The following is a 7884-nucleotide window of genomic DNA, read 5'->3' as shown; positions in this document are numbered from 1 at the left end:
CCCAAAGAGCGTGTTGTTCTGGTCCTACAGATAAACTCCCTCACACATCTCTCTGTAAGATAAATCTCCATTTTCCATCTTAAACTCTCCTTTCTCCTAAAATCATTACAGATATTTTAGAAATATCTGAAGCAAAGTTCTCAATCACCGCCGTGTGATTGATGTCTGTTATTCTGCTGAGAAGTGAGGACAATCGCCGTATTGTCCACTTTCTGTGAACTTGCCATTGTTATTGTTTTCATATTTTGCCAAATTAATGTAAATGTTTGATGTTAAACTTTGATTCTGCAAATAAATGACCGCATTCATTTGATGGGTCAAAGTTAAATAACGTCTCTTGTTACATTTCTGTTAAACTCAATGCACGACATTTACACAGTCAGAAAGATGAAGAACTCGTGAAAAATGTATGAATATATCCAGCATATGTCATACTACAACATTTAGTCCAAGTGGGCCATATTCCATGCCTCGGTTGTTGAGGTAGCTGCCTTGAGCTGTGGCCGCAAGGTTGTCAGTGCTTCTTGCGGTGGCCATCCACGAACTCGGTGGTGGACACCCTGGGTTAGGGAGGTTGTTAAGCTGAAGAAGGAGTCCTATCAGGCCTTGTTGGCCAGTGGGACTGTAGAGGCAGCTGAGGAGTACTAGAGGGCCAAGTGGTCTGCAGCCTTGGCTGTTGCTGAGGCAAAAGTTTGTATGTGGGAGGAGTTTGGTGAGACCTTGGATAGAGACTCTCGGTTGGCTCCGAGGATATTCTGGCAACCCATCAGGCAGCTGAGGAGGGGAAAGCAGCACTTTACTAACACTGTGTTCAGTGAATTGCTGTTGACCTCAACCAGTGATGTCGTTGGGAGGTGAAAGGAATACTTCTTGGACCTTTTCAATCCCACCAGCACGTCTTCCATGGAGGAAGCTGAGTTGGAGGACTTTGGGGTGGATCTGTCCATAACTGTGGCTAAGGTCTTCAAGGTAGTTAAATAGCTCCAAAGTGGCAGGGCTCTGGGAGTAGATGAGATTCACCCTGATTTCCTTAAGGCTCTGGATGTTGTGGGGCTGTCTTGGTTGACACGACTTTGTAACTTTGTGTGGACATCGGGGTCAGTGCCACTGGATTGGCAGACTGGGATAGTGGTTCTCCTTATCAAAAAGTGGGACCAGAGGGTGTGCGCCAATTATGGGGCATCACTCTCTGTAGCCTCCCTGGTAAGGTCTATTCAGGGGTACTGGAGAAGCGAGTCCAATAGTTGGTCGAACCTCAGATCCAGGAGGAACAATGTGGGTTCCGTCCTGGCCGTGGAACACTGGATCAGCTCTTTACCCTCACTAGGGTCCTCCAAGGGTCATAGGAGTTTGCCCATCCAGTCTACCTGTGTTTTATGGACTTGGAGAAAGCATTCGACTGTGTTCCTCGGGGTACACTGTGGTGGGTGCTCTGTGAGTATGGGATTGGAGGCCTGTTGTTACAGGCTGTTCAGTCCCTATACAAGCGGTGCAAGAGTTTGGTTCGCATTGCCAGTAAGTCAGACCCCTTCAGGGTGGGAGTTGGACTCCACCAGGGCTGCCCGTTGTCAACAATTCTGTTCATAACTTTTATGGACAGAATTTCTCAGTGCAGCCAGCTGGCAGAGGGTTTCCGGTTTGGTGGCCTCAGGATTCCATCTCTGCTCTTTGCCGATGATGTGGTCCTGTTGGCGTCATCATGCCATGACCATCAGCTCTCACTGGAACAGTTTGCAGCTTATTGTCAAGCAGCTGGGATGAGAATCAGCATCTCCAAATCTGAGGGCATGGTCCTCAACAGGAAAAGGGTGGATTGCTCTCTTTGGGTCGAAGGTGAGATTCTGCCTCAAGTGGAGGAGTTCAAGTATCTTGAGGTTTTGTTCACGAGTGAGGGAACACTGGAACGTGAGATTGACAGACGAATTGTTGCAGCATCTGCAGTATTGCGGACTTTGTACTGGTCCGTTGTGGTGACGAGAGAGCTGAGCTGTAAGGCAAAGCTCTCTGTTTACTGGTCGGTCTATGTTCCTACCCTCACCTATGGTCATGAACTCTGGGTAGTGACCAAAAGAATGAGATTGCGGATACAGGCGGTTGACATTTCCTCCGAAGGGCAGCTGGACACTCCCTTAGAGACAGGGTGAGAAGTTCAGTTATCCGGGAGAGACTCAATAGAACTACTGCTCCTCCACGTCAAGAGGAGTCAGTTGAGGTGGTTCGGGCATCTAGTAAGGATGTCCCCATGGCGCCTCCCTAGGGAGTCGCTTTGGGCATGTCCAACTGGGAGGAGACCCCGAGGATGACCCAGGACATGCTGGAGAGACTATGTTTCTTGGTTGGCCTGGGAACGCCTTGGAATCCTCCCAGAAGAGCTGGAAGAGGTGGCTGTGGAGAGAAATGTCTGGGCCTCCCTGCTCAAGCTGCTGTCCCCCGCGACCCGACTTCGGAATAAGCAGAAGATAATGGATGGATGGATGGATGGATGGATGGATGTTTATTGCTATTGTTTTCTATACTTTGTTTGGTCTGAAACAGGTCCCTCTTGTAAATGAGTCCCCGTAACTCAATGAGACTAGCCTGTATAAATAAAGGTTGAATGAAAAAATGCGTGGGTTGTCTCAGAGTACTCCAGTTTCCTTGCACAGACCAAAAACATGCATGTTAGACTGATTGATAACTCTAAATTGTCTCTAGTTGTGAATGAGAGAGTGAATGGTTGTTTGTCTCATTTGTCTCTATGTGTCCGTGTGATGGACTGGAGACCTGTCCAGGTGTCCCCCGCCTCTCACACAGTGACTGCTGGATATGGCACCATCACCTGAAAAGGAAGAAGTGTGCAAAGATGGATAGATGGATGATAGATGGATTTTTGAGCCTAAAAATAAAGGTTGGCTTATTTTTACATTTGTCTTTAATTAGAATCCCAGAGATCACCAGCTTTCAGTTCTGAAAGGTAAGTCGTGGATATAAATTTTAAAATGAAAACAATCCATGAATAAAATAAAAATTACTATGTGAAAAACAAACTTGTAAAGGGGTTTGAATCACAGGTTTAACTATGCATGCACTTGGCAGAAACATTTTATTTTCACAAGACAAAACTATTTTAGGGAATAAATGTACTTTTGTTTGTCTGTCAATCTCATGCTACATTCTTCAATCACTTGTGAACAAAAACTGGAGATGCTTTAACTCCTTTATTATTTATGCATTAAATTAATCAATGCTACTTGTGTTTTCATCCAGTATTATGTCATGTAATTATTACACACTTCAAATGATATAAAACAGGAGCCCTTTGTAGCACATGAAGACCTAAAATAGTTTAAATGTGCTGCTGAATGATCTGTCTGTCAAACTAAGGGGATATCCGTTAGCTTATTCACAAGCTTTATCTGTGAATAGGCTAATGGTCATAACCTTCTTTGTGTTAACTTGCCATTAGCAAACACGCCCTGTGTGTTTGTCCTGCAGGTCCACCTACACCCATCACATTCATGTTCAAACACTCACATTGATCCTTTAGCCTTGGATCCAGTGGTCACACCCTGTCTGTCATTGATAGAGTACAGATGGTATCAGAAAAACATGTTTCCATGTTTGGGGAGAAACTAATAAACACTTGTTGCTCTTTGCTCACCGACTTTTGTGTGTTAATTACTGCCAGACCTACAACAGAGGCAGGGGAACCAAGTCAGGTTCCAGATAACACCATGCATCATAAAAATCAATGGTCAACACTCCTTGCTTGCTTTTACTGTTTTTACAAGTGTTAGGGATGCAGCTCCAAAAAGATGGACAAAAACATTTTACTGGTGAGTGAATGCTTTCATCAGTGTTATTTTTTATTCTTTCAGATGCTCTCTTCTTCAGGGGTCACCACAGTGAACTAACTCGCAGGAAGACTTGGCAATTGTTTTGACGCTGATGTCCTTCCTGACACAACCACAGACCATCGAGCTACCACAGCCCTCTGTGTGGAGCAGAGAGCTGCCATCTAAGGCTCCCAGGGGAGCAGATGGTGGGGGTCAAGGGCCTTGATCAAGGGTCCAGAGTGGGACAAATGATGGTGGAGGCAGGTGTGGGTGCTTCACCTTTACCACACACATTTTGATGTTGTCGGTCCGGAGAGTTGAACCGGCGACCTTTCAATCACACACTCACCTTCTCTAACCTCTGCGCCACCACTCCCTCACTGTTTTCATCAGTGTTATGATTTTCTGAAATACAAGGAATAAAATGTGTTAAACACAGAAATATGATTTCTGTACAAGATATGCATAATGTTTATGAATAAGAAAAATGTTTGAAGAAATGTTGGACCTTAATGTAAATAAAGCAGCGGCATTGTGCTTTATATTAGAAAATTTTCACTTTTTGCATAAATGTAACCAAACATTTTCACAAGACTGTCACTGTGTTCCTGAAAGAAGAACAGAAGGTATTCTACCACAAATAACACCTGCAAGTTCAAAAATTGGACATTAAGGAATCCATAAAACAACTAATGTATGTGAAGCTTTTTCAAATAAAACTGTAAAAAAAATGTTCACTCTTCTGTCTGAAGGATTTATATCCATTTGACTAACTGTTTGGTAAACTTGACCTTTGACAGGGTCAAGCAGTTAAAAAGGCACATAACTCAAGGGATGAACCGAGTGTGGACACATAACCTAGCAGTGTCACCTTGTAGCTATAAGTACATTTTAATTATGCCACTTTTGCAAGGACACCATTTTCTTTTATTGTAGCTTTAAAATATAAAAAGACAATAAATACATTTTAACTTTAGCACCAACCAAAGTGCTAAAATGAAGTGAAATCATTAAAAATCATCTTGGAGATTCTTTAAGAAGTGTTACCTGAAACATACTGAAGACAATCAACAGATGCATCTATCAGGTCCTGTGTCAAGTTACTGTTATTTTCATTAATTACACTTTCAGACATTTGTCCTACTGCACAAAGGTTTTGTTTCTTTTCTCATTTAGCCTGCAGCTCCTTCAGCAATCCCTCTTACAGTATGTTTTTAAGATTTACTGCAAAAAATGTTAAGATGTGTCAGGTTTGCAGTTAATTTAACTGGAATGAAAGAGAAAACAAACAGTAAAAGTCCACAGAAAATCTTTTAACATATTTTCACATCACGAAACACTGATCAAGATGACCTAAAATGGTTACACGCAAATTTTGGCCTTTTGATAGCACAACTTTTTTTTAAAAATGGTCGGATCAAAACATTAGTAATGTTGAAAAGTATTTTTGTGTAAATAAAACCCTGTATTTTTTCTGTAATTAGATTAATTATGGGGGGCAGTGGAAGATCGTGTCTGTCAGTATTGTTGGTCAAGGATGGAGAAGACGTGTACATAAGTGGATTTATAACAGGATTTCTGCTTTTTGGAGTCGGTGGTTACCTGGCTGATCGACAAATGCAGAAAATGTCGGTAGCCGTTCAGACCTTAGTAAAACTATCTGGCTTAGTGAGACGTACCAGCAGAACTATGATGGCAGGCATGGAAATTTAAGCAGAGGCTGTCTGACCCAAAATAAGTGTGTTATCTCAATTTGGCTTCCCCTTAAACTTCTTCTGGTTGTTAATGTGAACGAGAAGCTCTGCTCCCCCCGCGCCCACTACCACCCCCACCCCCCGTCCCCTATCACTCCCCTCCTGAGGACATCTGTGGATCTGTGTCAGAGTTGAGCTGGCTTATAGACACTGTGCCATCTTTATCAGGACTATAGAACTTTGACAGACCACAGACAACTCGTCGGCCTCATGCATAAATGTATTATGATGTCATCAGCAGCCACGGCTCGTATCATTGGGCTAAGAGGACTAAGCCCTCCCTCTTGGCATTTACAATAAAGATGTTAAAATAAACAACTTAAAAACAACTTAAAAATAAATAAATTTTAGAAATAATGTCACATTGTATTAAATTTACAACAAAACTGGTGTCAAACCTCCTAGGGAAAATCCCAGGGTCGTTCCAAAGGGCTAAATTCTGACAGCCCCGTTTTGTTACTGTTCCGTCATGGTTCAGAATGATTGACAGATGTCTGGCCACGCCCCCTCGGTTTGTGGCTCATTGGGACTAATTTTGTTCAGCCCAGCGTCAGCCCACAGCCACAGGATTCATCCAATGAGGATGGATGTACAATAACATGCCTCAGCTCGAGTGTATGTGGGTGTGGCTTGGTGTGACTGAGTAGACACGATGGTGAGCAATATTAACATAAACGAGGTGAATTATTTAATCAATAACCCATCCATCCATCCATTATCTTTTACCCACTTCTTCCATTTTGGGTCACGAGGGTCGCCGGTGTCCATGTCCAGCAATCACTGTGCGAGGGGCAAGGTACACCCTGGACAGGTCTCCAGTCCATCACAGGGACACATAGAGACAAACGAGACAAACAACCATCCACTCTCTCACTCACATCTAGGGACAATTTAGAGTTACCAATCAGCCTAACATGCATGTTTTTAGTCTGTGGGAGGAAACCGTAGTACCCAGAGAAAACCCACGCATGCACGGAGAGAACATGCAAACTCCACCCAGGAAGGCCCTCGGAACGGGATTTGAACCGGCAACTTTCTCGCTGAGAGGCAGCAGCTCTTTTTTTTATCCCTTGTCCTGTCCGGCATTTTGACACTTAGAATTATTGTCTAAGTGCCATAGTGATGCCCGACAGATTTACTTTCACAAGCGGAGCATTATGGCTGAGTGGTGGGGCAGCTGTGACTGAGTGGTTAGAGCAGTCGTCGTCCTCCAATACAAGAGTTGGGGGTTCAACTCCACCAGCACTCACATGCTGAAGTGTCCCTGGGCAAGACACTGAACCCCTCATAGCCTCTGATGTGTGTCCCATCAGTGTATGAATGTGATAAATCTCTGATTAGTCTCATTAGAATGATTTGTTCAACTAGCTTTGTAGAGATCTAGTAGAGTGCTGTATGAATGGGTAAATGAGGACACAGATTGTGTTGTAAAGAGCTTTGAGTATCTTGAAATAAGATAGAAAGGCGCTATATAAGTACAGTCCATTTACCATTTTCCTTAATGTCTATTGAGGAACAACTGGAGGTGAAGAGGTTGGGGCTGAACAGATCTGGATATTCAAATCCAGCAAAGAGAAAAACAGGCTGTGTAACGTGCTGAACTTTGCCGGATATTAATCTAGCTCGGTCCAAATAATATCAACCTGTCAGTTCATTTTTATTCTTCCTATAGTTCACTCTGCGTTGTGTTCAATGATGACCAGAAGACAAGTGTTGAACTGAATGCTTTTTAATCTGCATAAAAACGTGCACTGGTCAGAATCATTGCAGCAGCACCTCGAGCCGTCTTCTCCTTGAATGGACCTGCTGCTGTACATTACACCTGTAACAACCCCCTGACTAAACAGGAGCTTATACACGCACAGGAGAGTTCTTTAAATTATTTTTCAAAGGTTAGAAATATGAGTATGTTAAAGATCAATTTGTAAACAACAGTAAAATAAAACTCGCTCGGTCATGTCAGCTCAGACGTGCAGGAGGGTTGGAGCACGCTGTATAAACAAAAATCAGCTGTTCCGACCGGAACTTCAAAATAATCCGCCACTCACACACTCCTTCACAAAATTTAACACCAAACAATTTAAATATGTCCTCATTTAAAAACATTGTGTCTTGTGTTTCATTTTATCAGTGTGATTGTGTCAAGGAGTGTTGAAACCCTTAGTGCAGGGGAATTAAGTTGGACAACTGACAGAGGCTCTATGTAAAAGCTTGGTCTTTGGTTTTTCTGTGGTTGTTTTTTTTTGTTTGTTTGTTTTACGGTTGTCTTTGAAGTGAAAAATGACAATGTCAATTTATAGCAGGGCTTTTTTTTT

The sequence above is a fragment of the Nematolebias whitei genome, chromosome 10 (genome assembly GCF_014905685.2).
Source record: "Nematolebias whitei isolate Nwh7 chromosome 10, NemWhi1, whole genome shotgun sequence".
Lineage (NCBI taxonomy): Eukaryota > Metazoa > Chordata > Actinopteri > Cyprinodontiformes > Rivulidae > Nematolebias > Nematolebias whitei.
Note: the sequence above shows the minus strand (reverse complement) of the source record.